At 37.8% G+C, this 20,823-nt stretch overlaps 1 protein-coding gene across 1 annotated transcript in view; it reads right to left on the bottom strand.

Moving 5' to 3' along the window:
* The window catches only part of TMEM255B (transmembrane protein 255B), a 122,201-nt gene that overhangs the window by 59,749 nt on the left and 41,629 nt on the right, over nucleotides 1-20,823 (bottom strand). The window lies entirely within an intron of this gene.

The raw sequence follows: 20,823 nt of genomic DNA on the forward strand, positions 1-20,823 counted from the left end.
TTTTAGAAGATGAGACAATAGAAATTTCTCAGACTAGTGACAATTTTAATTTTACTTTTCTTCCCCAACATAAATACATACATAGATACATACATGTATGCACAATATACACACACACACACACAAAATTACAACCTTTTTCTTTACTTCTCTTTATTTCTGGTAGAGAAACATTACAAAATTTCACATTGTATAAAGCAGAGGCCCAACACACATAGCCTACAACACTCTCCAATATTGCCTGAACTAGATTAAATTGTAACTGGGAAATATTTAGCAAAATAAATATATAATAAAACACACATAATATCACATTTCAATACTAAGTCAATACGCAGGTTGAAGGGATCTCCACTCTATTCTGTTCGAGTTGAACACCACTGGCATAAAGTGCTCTCTCAGATACCTCAGAGATTTACTTTCAATGCCAACTCTATGATTCTGAGTACCATTCATTGGGCAGGGCTCAATGGAGGGCTCTCTCATTACTGAGTTACAGATAAAATGTTAGAAGTGGAATTTAGGGCATTTCTGGAAATATTTTTATAGACTGGAATTTTGCTTGTAGTACCCACATAGCTAGGTGGCCCAGTGGATAGAGTGCTGGGACTGAAGTCAGGAAGACTCATATTTTGAGTTCAAAATTGGCCTCAGACATTTATTAGCTATGTGACCCTGGGCAAGTCACTTAAACCTGTTTACCTCAGTTTCTTCATGTGTAACATGCACTGGAGAAAGAAATGGCAAATCACTCCAGTATCTTTGCCAAGAAAAGTCAAAATGGGATCACAAAGAGTCAGACATGACTGAAAAACAACATACATGTTCACAGTCACAGGATGAAGCAATGAGCATTGGATTAGGAGTCAGAGGAACCCAATTCAGATACTGAATCTGTTACTTATGACTTATATGACATTTGGTAAGCCATCTACCATTTCTGGGACTCTTGTCATCTGCTAAAAGTGAAGAGGTTGTGAAAGTATAACCCATTTGGGGAAAGGAATCCCTATCAGATGAGAACTACTTTGAAAACTAAAAAGCAGCTTGGCAAAAAATAGGTTTCAACTGGCACCTCACACCATACATCACAATAAGTTGCAAATGGTTATCTGACAAATATAAAAACTCATACGATGAAAAAAAGAACCTGGAGAAAACAAATAAAAGTACTTCTTACAACTATGGATAAGAAAAGGAATAAAGATGATCACAAAAGGGAAAAGCAAAATTTACATGAACAAAGTCAATATAGGTAGAATTAAAAGCAATTATTGATTTAGGAAAATTGCATTAAATCGCTATGACACAGAACCAATATCTTAGATACTGGAATGAACACAAATGCATAAGAACAAGAGCCATTCCCCAATAGATAAGTGATCAAAAATATGAACAAACATCTTTTTTTTAAAAATTGCACACTATACTGCTGAAATGTCTGTACCCTTTGACCCAGAGACCCTACTACTATGCATATTCCCCAAGATAGCAAAAAATAGAAAGGTCCTACATATACCAAGACATTTATAGCACTTTTTTGTAGTAGCAAAAAACTAAAAATGAAGTCAATGTCCATTTAATTGGGGAAGGACTAAATAAATTGTGCTACGTGACCATACATGAATAAAATTCCACTGGAAAGCTTTGTGCTATAAGTAAGAATAAATATGAAGAATGCAAAGATGATGTGGACTGATACAAAGAAATAATATTACAACAATGTAAATGGAAAGAATAATGCCCCACCCTTCAAAAAATGAACATTGTATAATTAGAATTATTAATTGCAATAATAATGATGAACATTATTAATAATTAGTGCTAGAGAGGAGAATTTTTACTTCCCTCCCTTCTTTGCAGGGGTTGGAGAATAAGCATATAGTCTTAGACAATGATGATATATTGGTTAATTTTGCTCTCATTCTTTCTCTTTCTCTATCTCTCTCTTTCCTACTTTTTCCTCTCTCCCTTCTTCTCTCCCTCTTTCATTTGTTACAAAGAATGATGTTCTGGTTAAGTGACAGGAAAGGTATATATTTGGAAATGAAAGTGATATAAAAATAAAAGGCATGAAAAAAGATTTAAACAACTGCTATTAACAACCATTTGAAAGATGGTTCCAAATTACTAATAAGAAGAAGAAATGTAACATACAGGGACATTTCCTAATACTGCCTATCCTTCTAACTTCAGTCTGTTGATGAGACCATTATGCATCCAGTTTCCCCACATTTAAACATTAGTGCCTTCTTTCCTTTTTCCATCTGTGTATCTTCCTGAGTCTAATTACTTAGGAAATTCTGTTGATTCCAATTCCATAATCTTCATTGCATTCATTCCCTTCTCTCTACACCCAGGGTCCATTCAAGCCCTTATCATCTCTTTGCTTCTGGTAGAAAAATGGCAAGATTTCCATTTTAAACTACTGTAAAAGCCTCCTAACTGGTCTTAATTTCATTCTCTTCTTTCTAATGCATCTTCTACAGAGCTGTTGAAATGATTCCCTGCTCAAAAAATAAGAGTGGCTCCTTATTGCCATTAGGATGACATGCAAATTCTCTGTTAGAGATTTAATGCCTTTCACAATATGGCTCCAATTGCATGAATTTTGGGTTTGAGCAAAAATGGTCTGCCTGCTGTCCCTCCCATCTCTCCATGATTCCTTGGGTTGTTTCCCATACCTGGAATACACTCCTTACTCAATTCACCCTTTTAGAATTCCTAGCTTCTTCCAAGGCCCAGCTCAAGTGACATCTCCTACAAAAGGCTCTTCATGATTCACTCTCTTCCCCATTTGCTAGAGCCTTCTCTCTTACTAATATTATTTGTACATATTTGTATTTATTTATACGTGCATTTGGTGTTTCCCTCTCCACTTAACCCCAGTCAGTAGAATGTAAACTTTTTGAGGACAGGGATTTTCTTATCTAAACTTTGCATCTTTACTAGCACTAAACAAGATTTTCTACATGTGGGAATTATTTAGCAAACATTTCATAGTAAAAATAATTTGCTGTGATTGAATTGTTTTCTAAACTATAAAAAGGTAATCTATTATTTTTGGTGACTGGGTGGCTGGCTGACTGACTGGATAGATGGATGGATGGATGGATGGATGGATGGATGGATGGATGGATGGATGGATGGATGATTGAATATGAAGCTTGTGAGAGGGATAAAGAGTTGCCATTGCTGCTTTTTTCATTCCCAAAAAGTTATTCCCGACAAATTATGGCAAGGAAAGGAGATCTGAGGGTCAATGGTAAGCAGCTTGGAGATTCACGAGCAGATTCCAGTCTCCTGGCTGGGAAGCCCCAAAGTTGAGGTACATAAAATATTCATGTCCTACTACTCTTAGATTTTATAACTTAATAGAAGTTTACACCAATGTTTTCCCCTATTTTGACAATACCGTAAAAGAAGTACCAGTTACAAATATGGTTCTCTGTGATAATAGAAATCTGTAGAAAAGATGTGTAAATTTGCCCTTTAGGCAATGACATACCACATCAAAAAAATGGAATTAGATCAACCTTGTCTTTCTCAGGTTTACCAATAGCACTCTTGTTATAAGGCTATAAAATTGTATGTCTGTGAAATTATATGTTTGTGAAATCTAACCTTGATCTGTTTCTCCTGCTTCAAATACAGTCACCTTATTGATGATTTACAAAAGAAAAATCAAAAAATGTTTTTCCTTCTCAAGAGAAAGCAATTATGTACATTTTTGGTTCATTAGTTATATCTTCATAATTTCATTAACTTCATTTAGATTATTAAGGCCATTTCTTCACTGACACAAGCAAAATATTCACTTAGTTTCTTCCCTCTGCATGACCTCCTCCAACCAGGTCTTCATAGAACCTCAATAAATGAGTGCAAGTTTCCAGATTTGACACTTTTTACTGGGCCTCTAAAAGTATGACCACTGTTATTATACTCCTTATATCAATTGAAAGTTGTCCTTCCCCTGAGGACTTCTCATCTCTAACAACCCTCTCCAGTACTAGCCACATCTCTTTTCATTCCTTTAGCCCCTACTAAGGGAACAGTGGAGGAGTAGGCAGACTTCTTGAGTCTCCCCACTTGTCACTTCCATGTCCTTCTCTAGCTATTTTCATTCAACAATCTAACCTCAATGGAATTTCATACCTTCAAACACTATCACCTTCTCCTGATCTTTGTCAGTCTCTACCAACCTCCAAGAAGCAAATAATCTCTTCTGGTTTTCTTATTCAAAACTTTTCCAACTTTTCTTCATTTTTGAATGCCCATTTTTGTCCTGTATGGTTAAGTTCTGATTTGTAGGACAAGTACCCTGGGCAGCTTTCTGAGCACCTTTTCCTAATTGGTATGGAATAGTCTTGTATTAGTAAGGTCTTTCTCCTAATGGCTTGCAGAACTTGTTGTTTCTGAATTAAACTGTTCAATTTAACCACTGTGTGTCTTGGAGTTGACAGCCCCAGGTATTTTGTTTTGCCTTAGTTTTTCTGGAAGTGATCTGTGAATTCTTTCAATTTGAATTAGATTTTCCATGTTTAGGAAGAAGTTCTGGGTAGTTCCCTTCTATGATTTCCTTCATTAGGGTGTTAAGTTTTTTTGTCTTGTGTTCTTCTGGCAAACTTATGATCTTTAGGTTGTCTTTGCTCATCCTGGCTTCAGGTTCAGCATCTTTTGCTTGCATAGCAGGTATATTTTTATTTAAGGTTATTGGTTTTGGAGGAGGTAGAGTTTAGCTTCTCTTCTCCTAAGTTGCCTTCAGTTCTGTGTATTTATATTCCAAATCTATTGTTTTCTCTTTTATTTCTTTGGCGAGGCTTGCCATTGCAGATCAAACTATGTATTCTGGTCTTTTTCTTTTACATTAATTGATTTTTATTTTGCTATTGAAAACAATTTTAAGGAAAAATATCTTGCAGTATTTTCTCTTTGTGCTCCATAGGATTCAACGTAATGGGCAATTAGAAAGTGAGAGGAGAAAAATTGATATGGGGGAAATGAATGGAAGTATGGGATAAAATACAACAAATATTTCTAATGTTAAAAACTATGTATACTGTTATTTAGTTCATTGGTAGTCACTATAAGTTTAGTATAATTTAATGTACAAGCTTGATATGACTGAGGATCTCATGTAACTTTAGAGCCTATGGGAACTCCATCTGTAGAAAAGAAAGACTGACTTTTCTTAGACTTTCCTTATATGGGTCCCCAGTGAGTAAAAATCATTGTCTTAGTTCTTAAGATCATGAATAAAGTCCATGCTTTCTAGTATTTTAAAGAAAGTTGCTGATAAGACAAAAGATAGAGCTTCTTTATTGTCAAGACATAGGATATTCTTCTCTTCTTTATGCAGTAAACTTCTAAAATTGTTGCACAGGACAAACTCTGCACTCAAAATTTTCATTTCTTTTTTAAACTACTCAGGAAAAATATGCGGTGGTTCCATATTCTTTTCAAATTCTGCAGGATCCTCTGTCTTATGAAGTGTGGGATCATTTTCCTTTTTGTTTCTTTTACTATTTATTCAGATACCTGAATTAGTTTACTAGGTCTGGAGACCATATTTCCTTCTACAATCACTTTCTTTTCGTGGTGATTTATCTGTTTATATTCAAGATCTTTGAATTTCCCCCTTCCTGAAATTTTTGGTACTTTCACTCTTTTCCCCCCTCTATTTTCCTTATCACTTATTTCCTGACTCCCTCTCCTCTGACTGTAGTTTCCTTGGGGGTTGGATCTCAAAGAGTCTCAGCTTCCTCCCATACTGGGCAATTTATGGTTCACCAGCCTAGGTCTCTGCCTCAGTTGACTTTTGGGTAGTCAGAATTGGCCATAGCTGGGTGCATACTCTTTCCCTCATGGTTGGTGGAGTGCTGCACAGCTCTCTGTCCTGGTATTCTGTCTTGGCGATCTGTCCCTTTGTTCCTTATGTCTCTGGCCCAGCACCATCAATTTAGAGTCTGTTTTCCCTGGCACCAGCAGTCCAGAGCTTTGCAGTAGTAATGCTTTCTGACTGCAGTGCCTGGCAGGCTTTTGCTCCTGAAGTAAGCAGCCAAGCTGCTTGTCAAGGCCTAAGCAAACTTCCACGGCTTGGAGCCAAGCTCTCTGTGGACAAGGAATAAGGGAGGGGTGGAATGGGGTGCAGGGATGGGTTTTGATGTGATCTTGGGTTGCCAGTGTTCTTGGATCTACTAGTGTGGTCTTGCTGCCAACAGCATAGGAAGTGGAAAAGGGGTGCTAAGTGCCTCAGGATTAATAAGCTTCAGTTCTTGGATTTAGGATTGTGTTTTTTTAACCTTTCAGATTCTGGTTGTCCTAGACCACGGAAACAGCTTTATCTTTAGCATATAATTTCTGTTTTGGAGAGGTTTGAGAAGTTGTGGTAATCAGAGAAAACGTCTAATCCACCTTGTTGCTCTTATGACCCAGAATTCCCTCAAAGATTGCTTTGAGATTTTAAGACTTTTTAACAAAATTGGTGGTACCATCAATGGAAATAGAAAAATTGAGGAAGAGGTAAAGATGTTGAGGGAGAAGTTTGAGGTATTAGTGAGATATCCAGGTGAAGACAGTCAACAGGCAGTTGGAAATGTGTGTGTGTGTGTGTGTGTGTGTGTGTGTGTGTGTGTGTGAACTCCCGACAAAGGGGTAGAGATCTAGATCTGAGAGACAGCTGCATAAAGATGATGTGTGAAAACTTGAGAGAGAATAATGTTTCCAAAGGATAGAGCTGAAGTGAGAAGAATAGAAAGCCAGTACAGGACCCAGAATCTGGGGGAAACATCAGCATTAAGAGGTCAGAAAAAAGAGGCTCCAGTGAAAGAGACAAAGAAATAGTAGTTAGCAATGTAGAAGAACCAGGAGTATGTTTGCCTCAGAAGCCAAGGGAGAAAAGAACGCCGAGGAGAACTTAATTAACAGTATTCAATACTGTAGAGAAGTCAAGTATGATGAGGAATGAAAAATCAGTCTTTGACTTTAGTGATGTATATGTCACTGGCAACCTCTGAGAAAATAACTCAGTAGAGTTAAGATGAAAGGTAGATTCAAAAAGACAAAAAGTGAGGGGGTGGTGGCAGATAGAATTACAGAGGGAGAATAAGTCTTTCTTTCCAATCCAAACCAACACACATTTATGAAATACCTATTATGTACCAGTTATATGTTAGGACATAAAGGCAACAATCAATAGTCCTCAAGCAGCCCACATTCTTATATTATTATGTATTATATTATATTCTTATATAGCTGCAATGTACTCCCCCCAACTCTGTCCTCAGTTTTGTGCCATTTGCAAATTTCAGGAAGATACCTTGCATTCTATCATTCAAGTTATTGATTAAAAAAAGTATTGAACAGCATGTGATGTATAATAACCATGAGGCCCTTCACTGAACACCTCTTTCCAGGTCAACATTGGTCCATTGATTACTCTTTGGGTCAATTCATCCAACTGGTTCTGAATATCTATAGCTCTACTATTTCTCTTTTCCTTGTCTACAAAGATAACATGAGGTACTTTGTCAAAAACTTTAAGTTAGTAAGTCTGTAGCATTGCTCTGATCTACCAGTTTAGAAACCCTGTCAAAAAAAGAAAACTGTGTCAGACTATGACAAACAACCCCACTAATAATATGTTCTATAATTTTGCCAGGGAGCAGAATTAAAGTTCACTGACCTACAATTTGAAGAAAGTTATCATCTCTTCCAGAATAAAAGAATATGGACAGGGCTCAGTCCAATTCCTACTTGACTGGAAATCCTTTCTAGAAAATCCCTTTCTTTATAGTAAAAGGAAATAAAAAGAAATAAATTAAATAATAAATAGGAATAAAATAAAAAGGAAACTCAATATTTTGGAGGCAGATAATTTGGTTTTTAAATAGTTCCAATCATTAGAAAAATGTTTCCTGACATTGAGCCTAAATTTCCTAGCATGCAACATGACCCATTCATTGATCCTATTTCTGACCTCTTTTCTCATATAAGTATTCAATACATTACCATAACATATCCTATGTTATAGTCTTTTAACTGTTCCACACATCACAAGAATTCCAGACTTGCATCATCCTGGTCATCCTCCTCTCAAAGGCCTCCAGCTTGCCACTATCAACCTTCAAATGTGATAACCAGAAGTAAACCCATTGCTATTGTTTCTGTTTCACCAGCACTGAGTGCCATTGTATGTCTTTTGTTTTGGACAGTATATGCCAAGCACTATAGGCTAAGGCAGCATTGAGAGACAGCGTGTCATAATAAAGGACCAGCCTTGTAGTCAAGAAGACATTGGTTTAAGTTCTTTCTCCAACGATACTTGCTGCATGATGACACAGTGGATAAAACACTGGGTCTAAATCATAAAGAATCATTTTCTTGAGTTCAAATCCAGCCTCAGACACTTTCTAGCAGTGTGACCCTGGACAAGTCACTTAACCCTGTTTCCCTCAGTTTCCTCATCTGTAAAATGAGCTGGAGAAGGAAATGGCAAACTCCTCCAGTATCTTCGCCAAGAAAACCCAAAATGGGGATTGGACATGAGGGTATGGACACAACTGAAAAATGACTAAAAGAACCTGCTTATGACCTTAGACTTAACCTCTCAGTACACCAGACAACACTCTAAGATTCAGTTGCAATCCCAGATCCTATCCAAGGTACCTTAGTTGAATCTTATTGAGTTGGCCATCTACTAAAGCACATGGTTCATGGCTACATGAATTGTTCACTATAATGCTGTGCTTGCTGTTAATAGCTTCCATTCAGTACTTGAGCAATCGAGTTTTGTTTTGTTTTCTAACCCAAGTCCAATACTCTACACATCCCCCTGACAAATTTCATCTGGTTGCTTAGGGCCCAGGATTCCAGTCATTATTTTTATTTTTATTATATCATCTATGGTATTTGTCATCCCTCCCAGTTGTTTTGGGGGTTTTGGTCATATGCCTTCCATTTCTTCCTCCAAGTCATTGTCAAATGCCAAAAAAGAAATGCCAAGGACAGAGCACATTATCATGCCAATCTACAATTCTCTAGTTTGACATCATCAATATATTATTAATCAGCACTCTTTGGACATGACTGTTCAACCAGCTATGAATCTACTTAACTATACTGTCTATTTGACTGTATCATGACAGATATGAGACTTTGTTAATGCCTGACTTCACAACTTATTTATTGATTCCCTGGCACTCTCGCTGTAGACACTGTTCCAAACATTTTCCCCTCAAATTCCTGTCCTTCTCTTTATTAGCTCTCAGCTGATGACCTTTCTTCTACCCACTTTCTGAAACGATCAAGATCATACAGCATGAACATCATTATTGAATCTCTTCTCCTCTTCTGAAGATGTCTGTACACACAGTCCTCCTCTATTTCTACCTGTCTAAAGAAGTTCAACTCCCCATTCTTTTCAGAATTGATCCTTCCACTTGTATCTTCTTATTTTCTCTGAGCATTTCTGTAATTGACCCTTCAGTTACTAAAGCATATCTTCCCCATCTAGAATAACACCCTTTCCTCCTTCTCCAGTGGCTCCCTCTCTTCCATTTTCAAATGTTCACAGGCTTTCTGAATCTCAAGAAACAAAAATCCATTACTTGACCTCATTTTTCAGCTGGTTGTACTATTTTGGGTCTTCTCTGATTGACTTCTCCACTATGTCTCTCCATCTTATCCTTTTCCCTTCCTCTCCCCTTCTCTTTACAGCTTCCTATAGTATATTGTCTTCCACCACTAGACTGTAAACTCCTTGTGGGCAGGGACTATCTTTTATTTTCATATTTGTATTCTCAGAGCTTATCACAGTGTCTAACAGATAGCAGATGCCTAATAAAAGTTTATTGATTGATTGATTCCAGCTTGTATCCTTTGCGTCCCCTTAGATTCACTGGCAACTCTTTTTAGGATGACACATACCACCTCAAGTTCTTTGTTGTCTGATTTATTCCCTATCTCTTTATAATTTGACTTCTCTACCATCACTCTACTGAAATTTATATATACATATATATGCATACATACACACACACATAAATGTGTGTACATGTGTGTATATGCATATATACATATGTGTGCATATGCACACACATACATTCACATATACATAGATAAAATCTGTGACCTCCTAGATGAAAGGCAGTGTAACATAGTAGATAAGAGAGCCAGACTGGGAGGCAAGAAGAATTGAGCACAAGTCTTGCTTCAAATAATACTATGTGGATCTGGGCAAGTCCCTTAATTTCTTAGTGTTTTAGGCAACTTTCTAAAATTATAATGTTGACCTATCCTATACCAGTGAAGTCACTATCCTCCTATGACCTAGCTATCTTCTGTCCTCATCATTGCTATCCTCCTATGACCTGCTAATTATGTCCTTTTATTAGTGTGATTTCTTTTCTCCATTATGCTCCTTGACCTATATGCAAGGTTTGATGCTTTTATCATCCCATCTCAATCCCCACCCTTTCAACTGACGATAACTGTATATACAGAAATATTTTGGGGAAGAGAGGAGATTAGAGGAAGGCATCTAAGCCCTGTGATCTTTGAAAACGTTATCCATTAAATAAAATGTTTTTAAAATGTTATCCATTCCTCAAGCTCTCTTTTTTTTTTTTTAGGCCTTTCAAGATTTTATACCATCTACACTTACATTTACATATATATACATATATACATATTAGCACATATGTATATGTATATATGTGTGTGTGTATCTTTCTAATGGCTTCTTCTCTGTATTTCCCCAAGTCTATTTCTACTTCAGTTTCCCTAAATGCAGGCATTCTGCAAGTTGTAGCTTTCAGTCCTGTTTCTCCCCATTCTGGGCTCTCTGTTCCATTAATTCCCATGTTTCCCAACTGTCGTTTTCATATTAATTCAAGTCAATTCAACATTTTTTAATTGCCTCTTCTAGGTGGCACAGTGAATAGAATATTAGGCCTGGAGTTAAGAAGATTCATCTTTCTGAGTTCAAATCTGGCCTCACTGTGTGACCCTGGGCAAGTTGCTTAACCCTGTTGGTCTCAGTTTCCTTATCTGGAAAAGGAAATGGCAAACCACTCCAGTATCTTTGCCAAGAAAACCCTAAATGGTGAGAAGAAGAGTCAGACATGACTGAAAAACAACTGAACCATAACAAATGATATTTAAGGCACTCAATTACTCAAAATCTATACCTCTAATCTTTACCTTTCTCCCAAGATTCAAAGAGACCACTTCTGTATTTGCACTATTCTGGATGTCTAAATCAACAGATCTAAAACTAAACTCATCATCTTATCATCTTTCCCTCAAACTGGCTCCTCTTTTCTTACCATTTCTTACCATTACCAGTCACAAAATGGTATTCAGTCAAGAAGTGACATAAATGGTATCATCAAGGGGTTGTATGAATGGAAAAGAGGTGGATTATACTCAGCATTTCCTGAGATTGCAAGGTAAGCACTGTATACCCACAGAATATCAACAGATCTGCAGAAAGGTGCTGGACAAGAATTGAGATACAGGGGACAAAAAGGTGAACGTAATTCTGATGTGCACCCCTGAAAGGAGTAACCATATCAATGAGATCCACTGCAGTCAAAGAATTGAAATATTTTTCCAGTAACCAAAGCACAAAATATTAGACCGCCTTGCCCTTTATATCAAAATAACTTTCAGTTCTATCAGTTCTTTCTCAAAAACAGCCTTTGCATCTCTTTTTTTTTTTTTTAAACTTTTTAGTCCCATAGCCAAAACCCTATTTTAGGCCCTTGTCATCTCATGCTTTAACTATTATGATAGATTCCTAACTAGTTTCTCTGCCCCTTTCAATCTATTCTGTATACACTTGTACTATGGGAACAAGAGCCTGAGAACATGGCCTATGGCATCATGGTTATTGTCAACAGTAAAACAGTTCCCATGGGAAAATTTACATGTGACCACCCATGTGACCATTCTTAGCACTCTCCCTTCTTTGCTTTGTTTCTTTACAACATCTGGCCTGCCATGGGGTTAGTATGGAGATCCACCATTCTGTCCTGCTGCCGCCCAGAACTGGTCTCATGACTAATGCTATGTGAATAGTATTATTGAATAGTAATAATAAATAATAAATAAAACCTATTTACAACTGTGTTGATGTGAGCTGTCCCTCTTTCTTCAGTATTCCGGTATTTCTCAGAGGTGGGACCATCTCCCAAGTGGTGTGCATTGAAACAACACTCTCACCAGATTAATTTTCCCCATTACTGCTTTGCAAAGTCAAACATACCCTATACCTTACCTCTATAGGACTCAACAATCTTAAATGGCTCCCTTGTGCCTTCCAAAATGTGCCTTCCAAAAAGGCTTCAGCTCAGCATTCAAGGTCCTTTCTGTAGCAACTGACACTGTTGACCACCCCCACCTCTTGGATACTCTCTCCTCTCTCAGTTTTCATGAGAAACTGCTTCTCTTCCTATAGAAACATTCTTCTTTCTTATTTGCTGACATCATCCATGTTCTTCCTCCTATGTATAAATGCACCCAAGGATTCTGTCCTAGGTCCTCTTTCTTCTCTCAATATACTCTCTCTTTCTTAGTGATTCCTTCAGCTACCATGGATTCAATTAGTACCCATGCAATGAATTCCCAAATTTGTAGTCCAGAACTCTCTCCACATCACATTGCCTCTCATATAAGCAGTGAAATAATTTTGAAAATTGTAAAAATAGAATGGCTAACAACCTTACCAACCACCTTGATCTGTTTGAGCTTCCTTACTATCCAGAGGAGGCTTGACTGACCTGGGAATCCTAATCACCTTGGTCTGATCAGACACAGTCAGACACTTTGAAACTCGACCCTAGCATAGTGATGTCATTTTGATCCTCTTGGACAACGAAGAACAAAAACCACCAATCTACAGATAAGCTGAGGATCCTTCAAGCTCCACACACCTGAGATCCTTGTAGTGTTTATTTGCTGAACTCAGAAATTCCTCCAAAAAAGACATTACAGATAATGTGACTTTCCTTAACCAGATAAGCCCCCACCCAAATTAAAAGGAATTTAATCTAAAGTAGGGTAGCCTATTGCTCTACTCAAGTTTGTTTAAATACCCCAAATAGGGGTAGGAAGGGGGTGGTCTGTAGAAGAGGTATTTCCTCTGTCCAGAGATGAAATGAAGATGGAGTGACATAAGCCCCTGTTGAAAGGGTATAAAAACCATGTTTTTATACCAAAATCCAAAGGCAGATAAGCTTTGACTGAAACTCCTCCTCCATGCTCTGCCCGCTGGTGAAAAATAACCATGCAAACAACCTAATTTCCTTTGTCTTTCTTAGAACAAACTCTGAGGCTGACAGCAAAAAAAAGGAAATAAGCTTCTTATAGGAAAAAGAAAAGAAGACATTTAGAATATACACTAAGTTTTGCAATACTGTTACTACCTCTCTTAAAGCACTTGGACCCACTGTTCAAGATATAAGAAAACCCACTGCATTTTGATAAGCTGATAAACCCAATAATATAGTCAGAATACAAACACTACGTTCACTAAATCACTAGCCATAACACTGAAGGATTTCCAATATCTCCCACCAGCTGAATCAGAAACTTTGCCAGCTGTTATCGCAATAGCACAAGATAATAGATTAGAAGCCATAAAACCTAGAAAATACATTTTATTGCATTCTGTTTGGGACCAAGGTGCACCTGTGTTATGAAATAGGAAAGCAAAAGTAATACTCATCCAGAGTTTTCTACTGGCTCAACGTAAGCACTCTTTGCTTGGACAGCATGTATCTATAGGACTCAGGACCAAACAAACCACTCCTCTGTTGCCTGTCACTATGACTGTGGCATCATAACCTTCTTTCATTTTTTTTTTAATGGAGAAAAAAGAACAGAAGGGCGGCTAGAAAGAAGGCCAAATAAGCAGGATGGCTTTAGTGTTATTGCTATAAATTGATGTTTATTAGATAATTAAAAAGAAAACCTGGATATACTAAGGGACTGTACTTTTATATACAATCTTTTCATATTCTACTATGCCAATGAAAATGTTCATTCTATTTGGAATTTAGTAAGTTCAGAATAAACATAAAAAATAAATTTTTAAAAAGAAAGAAAAGGGAAGATAAATCTAAAGCTAAAAGAGACTTTAGAAATTATCTAAGCCAACACATTCATTTTACAGAGGAGGAAATTGAGGCCCAGGGGTGTTAAGTGACAGTCAGGATTTGAATTCAGATCTTCTGACTCCTAGTTTAACATGTTTTCCACTATGTAATGCAGAATGAAATGAGATTCAGTATGTTCTAGTGAAAAGAGTCTGGGAGTGGAAGCCAGGAGAACTGATTTCTAACTACGGATCTACAACTAAGACAGTCAAACAAAAATTTCCACTACAGTATATGTGACAAATGCTCATCCAGCATTTCCTTGAAGATCCCCAAGCAGGAAGAACCAATTACCTCTCCAAGGAGGCCCTTTCCACTCACAGTTAATCCTAATTGTTAACAAGTTTTTCTTTATACCAAACCTCAATGAGTTTCTCTGTAACTTTTACCTGTTGCTTATTTGTTTCTCCCTCCAAGATGTCAAGGACAAGATCTTCAATGAGTCATAATTTTATTTTGAACTCAGTTTCCTATTTGGTAAAATAGATAAAGGGCTGGGCTCACAGTCAGGAATGCTTGGGGGGGGGGGGGGGGGGGGGGGGGGGGGGGGTGTGGGGGGGGGGGGGGGGGGGGGGGGGGGGGGGGGGGGGGGTGGGGGTGGGGGGGGGGGGAGGGGGGGGGGGGGGCGGTGGGGGGGGGGGGGGTGGGGGGGGGGGGGGGTGGTGGAGGTACGGGGGGGGGGGTTGGGGGGGGGGGGGGGGGGGGGGGGGGGGGGGGGGATGTTTAGGGGGGGGGGGGGGGGGGGGGGGTGGGGGGGGGGGGGGGGGGGGTGGGGGGGGGGGTTCATGTATAAAATGAGAGGATTGGACTCAGTGACCTCTGCCCTCCCTTCTAGGTCTTCTCCTATGATTTTCCCATTAGCCTGAGTGGGACGAGTTCATTTACCATTATACTAGGCATATAAATCTATTCCAATTTGAAGACAGATTTTTTTTTCTCCTCAAAAGATCAGTTTATATGCTTGAATATGTTATTCTGATCTCACAGATCTTTCGAGACCAAAATACTTCTCTCTGGCCATCACTATCCCATATGTGTTTCCATCCTGTATTGTTCCTTGAGGGCACAAACAACCCTCCCTTTTGTAATTGTATCCCTAACCCTTAGCACAGTGCTTGGCACATAAGTACTGAAAAATAGTTTCTTAATTAATGAGTTCATTCATTCATATCACACAGTCTTTTCCTAACAAACTTGAACCTCTGCATAATTACCCAGTCAGGAAGCAATTTCTGGTGTTGTAGAAAGAGAACTGGACTGACGGCTCTTAGCACAACACCTGGCACATAATAATAAAGACTTGTTTCCTTCTTCCCTCTGTCCATTCCTCCCTCCCTTTTCCTTCTTTCTTCATCCTATCTCTTCCTCCTTTTCTTCTTTTCTTTCTCTCCTTTCCCTTTCTCTCTTCTGCCCTTCTTCTTTTCTTTTATTTCTTCCTTCCTCCCTACCTCTCTCTCTTTCCCTTTCTTCTTTCCTTCCATTCCTCCCTACTTCTTATCCCCCTTTTTCCCTCTTCCCCTCCCTCCCTTCCTAACTTCCTTTTTTCATTGCTCCCTCCTTCTCTCCTCTCTATCCCTCCCTCTCTATATCCATCCCCCTCACCACCCTTTCTTCCTTCTTGAGAACCAACAGACCTGAATCCTAGTCCTGACAACTTACTACCTGTAGGACCATAAACAAATTAGCTGTCTGGACATCAGTTCCCTCATCTATAAAGAGATAAAACTAGACTACTTCTCTCTATTACTAAACTCAATAACTTTGTTGAAAGAAAGAATAACATGAGGTAGAAAGAAGAGCCTTAAACTTGTCAAAAGGGCTGGGTTCAAATGGCTGCTCTGGCATTTCATGCCTTTATGACTTTAGGCAAGTCACTCAGCCTCTCAGCTCCTCAGTTTTCATATCCTCATCAATGAAATGGGTATAATTTGCTCAAAACCTATATTACAGAGTCAGCTTGAGGACATTTTGTAAACCTTAAGGTGCTACAGAAATGTGAACTATTGTTAATTAATAATAGGTGAGTCTAGAACTGAGGGTAGCTAGATGGTATAGTGGATAGAATGCCAGGCCTGAAGTCAGGAAGACTCATCTCTGTGAGTTAAAATCTGGCCTCAGATACTGACTATTTGTATGACCCTGGGCAAGTCACTTAATCCTATTTGTCTCAATTTCTCATTTGTAAAATGAGCTGGAGAAGGAAATGGCAAACCTCTCCAGTATCTTTGCCAAAAAAAACCCCAAAGGGAGTTGAACATGAACACGAACAACTAGACCTGAAAGCTTGATTGTAGTCTGGAAAGGGGTGACATTCAAATCATTAGGCCAGAAAGACAACTCAGTTTTCAAAGACATTGGTCTGACACCTCTCAGGCACATTCCAGACGCTTGGGGGGGCTGGGAGGAGAGGGATGGCGATTTGGACAAAGAGTGTCAAAAGCTATATGAACACCACCAGCAGCAGCAACAGCAGCATAAAATTCATCAGATTCATCACTGACCATAAGGCAGTTTTACTGATAGCTGCATAACGTTAAAATGGGGATGATGATTTCAAAGGCGCTAGGACACACGGCTAATTGCCACTAAGAGCAGCTTACACTGAAATGCCAGACTGGTAAATGGGTCTTTTAACTACTTCTTCAAGTAAAAGATGTGGTAGTCTTATTCAAAAGCAAGACCTTACAGAGTAGATTGAAAGACAAAAGTGTGAAATATATAAAAGAGGAATCCAGTATTCTGGAAGGCTCAGGTAGATTTGTTAAAGATTTATTAGATTCAAAGACATTTTTGCAGTGATCCTACACATCAAAGCTCAGTGATACACTACTCTTTTCATGCGTCACCCAAATGCATTTACAGGCTGTTTTTGAAGCACTTAGCTTTAGACTCTCTCTAGTTGAGTCACACTTCGCCCTCTCTACTGCACCCCCACCCCAGTAATAACAGCAGTATTGTCCCAAAGCCTCTTTCTTACCCAAGGGGAGTTAGAATACTAACTAGTTTCCAATTACCCAGGAGTCTTTTCTTCTGCCCCTCAGCTATACCTCCTCCAGCTAACATCATTTAAGACCAGTCTCCTCATTCCCTTCCCCCAATGCCTGGTCCTACCAGTGTCCCCTATAAATAAAGACCCCTATAAAAACCCACCAAACTTAACCATCTTGGGGGGAGGAGTATGTCTTCTTCCTATGGAGCACTTAACTCTATCCAATCTGCCAGCCCTGTGTCAATTTACCCTGACCATCCTTTTGTTTTGTGAATTTTTTCCCCTCAATAGATCTGGCTTGCTGTACTGTCTTGCAGCATTCATCTGTGAATTCTGGTACTGAACTACTAGTATTTCAAACTTTTAAAGTATGTTTGTGTATTTACACAAACTATATATGTATATATAGAGAGACAGAGACAGAGACGGAGACAGAGAGCTTCTATATATAATACAAAGGTTACATATATAGCCTTGGATTAGAGGGGCATGAAAAAAATGCTTTGCTTGAAACTAGTGCTTGTCCCTAACTGCCCCAGCTAGCTGACTTCCAGCATGTAAATCTGACTCAGGAAACCAAGATATATAGGCAGCAGCACTTTGATGATTCAGTTCGTTATCTGCTTCCTCTCAAATCAGGACTAAAGCCTTTTTAGAGCTTTTAGGGATAATGTGAAAATGGAGATGTCATTAGATGGATCACCAAAAGCCATCAATCAATTAGCCAATCAAGTATTTACTAAGTGACTACTGTGTAACAGGTGCTATGCTGGGCACAGGAAGAATATAAAGATGTAAACCAAATGTTCTATAGGGAGAGACAATATGTACTCACATTAATATTTACAAGGTAAGTATAGATATATGATCCATGTTAAATAAATTCGACTTGATTTGGTGGGGAGCAATTAGAAGTTAGGGGCATCTAGCTAGGGGCATCTAGAAGGTGGAGGAGATGAAAGGAGCACATTTCAGACATAAGAGACAACCTGGGGATGAACTGACATGTTGGATGGGATGACTATTGTGTGACGAAGGACAAGAATCCCAGTTTGGATGGACCGAGAAAGGAAATATTAGTAAGACTGGAAAGGTAGAACAACCAGAAGAGTGAAAAGCCATGAATGAGACATGTAAAATTCACATATTCATTTTATAATTTTTTGGGTCTTGATTTTTCATCTGTAAAATAAGGGAATTATTATTAGACTTTTAACCCCAAGGGGCTCAAAGACAGAAAGATATGATATAGAGCAAAATATTCATTACAAACTCTTTGTAGTAGCAAAGAAGAGGAAACAAGATGGGGTACCTATCGATTCAGAAATAGCTAAACAAGTATATACATGAGTGTGATGAAATTATTATGGTGCACTAAAAAATGAGAAATTTAAAGGAGTATAGGAAGAATTATATTGAACCAATTCTGAGTGAAATAAGTGAAACCAAAAGAACACAGGAAATGATTATAATAACCTAAATGAAAAGTACATTTATAAAAGGAAACCAAACTCTAAGACATAACCAATCATGGAAAACAGGTAATGAAATATACTGCCCTCCTCTCAGCAGAGAAATGGGTGATGCTTGGACTAAACATTGCATATATTATTGTACATAGTAGGTATTTTAGTTGTTTTTTTCTTCTTAGTGGATCGAATGCTAGACCTTGAAGTCAGGAAGACATTAGCTCAAATCCAGTCTCAAATACTTACTAGTTGTGCGACCCTGAGCAAGTCACTTAATATGTTTGCCTCAGTTTCCTCAACTGTTTTATCCTCATTTTATGAGGATAATATAACTACTTCATTCCCAAGGTTGTTGTCAAGACCAAATGAGATATTTATAAAGTACATAGCACAGTACCTGGCACATAGTAGGTGCTTAATAAATTCTTGTTTCCTTTCTTTCTATTTAAGTACTTACTATGTACCAGAAACTATGCAAAGTTCTGGAAATACAAAAAGATCAAAACAGTTCTTACCTTGAAGGAGCTTATATTCTTTTTATATATTTTTATTTTATCAAATATTTCTCAATTACATTTTAAAAGTTTTTAACATTCACTTTTTAAAATTTTGAGTTCCAAACTCTTTCCCTCCCTCTTGCTATCCCCCCACCCCTTGAGAAGGCAAGCAAAATTCTATCAATCATAGATGTGAAGTCATAATTTAGACTATAAATTAGACATAATTTTTTAAAATACTCATTTTTAAAACTTTGAGTTCCACATTCTCTCCCTTCCTCCCTTCTCACTCACCCTCATTGAGAAGGCAAGTAATTTAATATAGGCTATACATGTGTAGTAATGCAAAATACGTCCATAACAGTCACGTTGTGAAAGACTAACTATATTTCCCTCTATCCTGCCCCTCCATTTATTTGATTCTCTCCTTTGACCTGTCCCTCTACCAAAGTGTTTACTTCTGACTGACCTTTCCCCTAGTCTCCTTCTATTGTCCCCTCCCCCTTATCCCCTTCCTCCTGCTTTCTTATAAGGTAAGACAAACTTCCATACCCAATTGAGTGTGTATGTGACTACCACCTGAAGCCAAATCTGATGTAAGGAAGGCTTACTTATTCCCTCTCACCTTTCCCTTCTTCCACTCTACTGTAAAAGCTCTTTCTTGCCTCTTTTATGTGAAATGATTTACTACATTCTACCTCTCCCTTTCTCTTTCTCCTAGTACATTCCTCTCAATATTTAATTTTCTTTTTTACATATCATCCTTTCATATTCAGCTCACAATGTGGCCTCTGTCTCTCGATGTGTATATATATATATATATATATATATATATATATATATATATATATATATATATATATATATATAAGCATATTATATATACATATACCCATACAATGTATATGTATATATAATATATATTATATATGTACATATGCATATACATGTATATGTATATATGTATGTGTATATCTATATCTACATATGATATAGATATACACATACACATACGAACATATATATTTATATATTCCCTCCAACAATCCTAATACTGAGAAAGGTCTCACGAGTTACAAATATTATCTTTCCTTGTAGGAATGTAAACAGTTCAACTTTAATAAGTCCCTTATGATTTCTCTTTTCTGGTTACCTTTTCATGCTTCCATTGATGCTTGTATTTGAAAGTCAAATTTTCTATTCAGTTCTGATCTTTTCAACAAGAAGGCTTAGAAGTCCTCCATTTCACTGAAGTTCCATTTTTTCCCCCTGAAGTATTAAACTTGGTTTTGCTGGGCAGGTGATTCTTGGTTTTAATTCTATCTCCTTTGACCTCTGAAATATTATATTCTAAGACCTAGGATCCTTTATTTTATAGTAACTGCTAAATAGTTATAGTAGCTGATAAATCTTGTGTCATCTTGCTTATGTTTCCACAATACTTAAATTGTTTCTTTCTGCTGCTTATAATATTTTCTCCTTGACCTGGATACTCTTGACCTGGAATTTGGCTACAATATTCCTAGAATTTTTCCCTTTGGGATATCTTTCAGGAGATAATCAGTGGATTCTTTCCATTTCTATTATACCCTCTGGTTCTAGAATATCAAGGTAGTTTTCTTTGATAATTTCTTAGAAGATGATGTCTAGGCCCTTTTTTTGATCATGGCTTTCAGGAAGTCCAATAATTTTAAAATTATCTTTCCTGG

Source organism: Notamacropus eugenii, chromosome 6, assembly GCF_028372415.1.
Source record: "Notamacropus eugenii isolate mMacEug1 chromosome 6, mMacEug1.pri_v2, whole genome shotgun sequence".
Classification (NCBI taxonomy): domain Eukaryota; kingdom Metazoa; phylum Chordata; class Mammalia; order Diprotodontia; family Macropodidae; genus Notamacropus; species Notamacropus eugenii.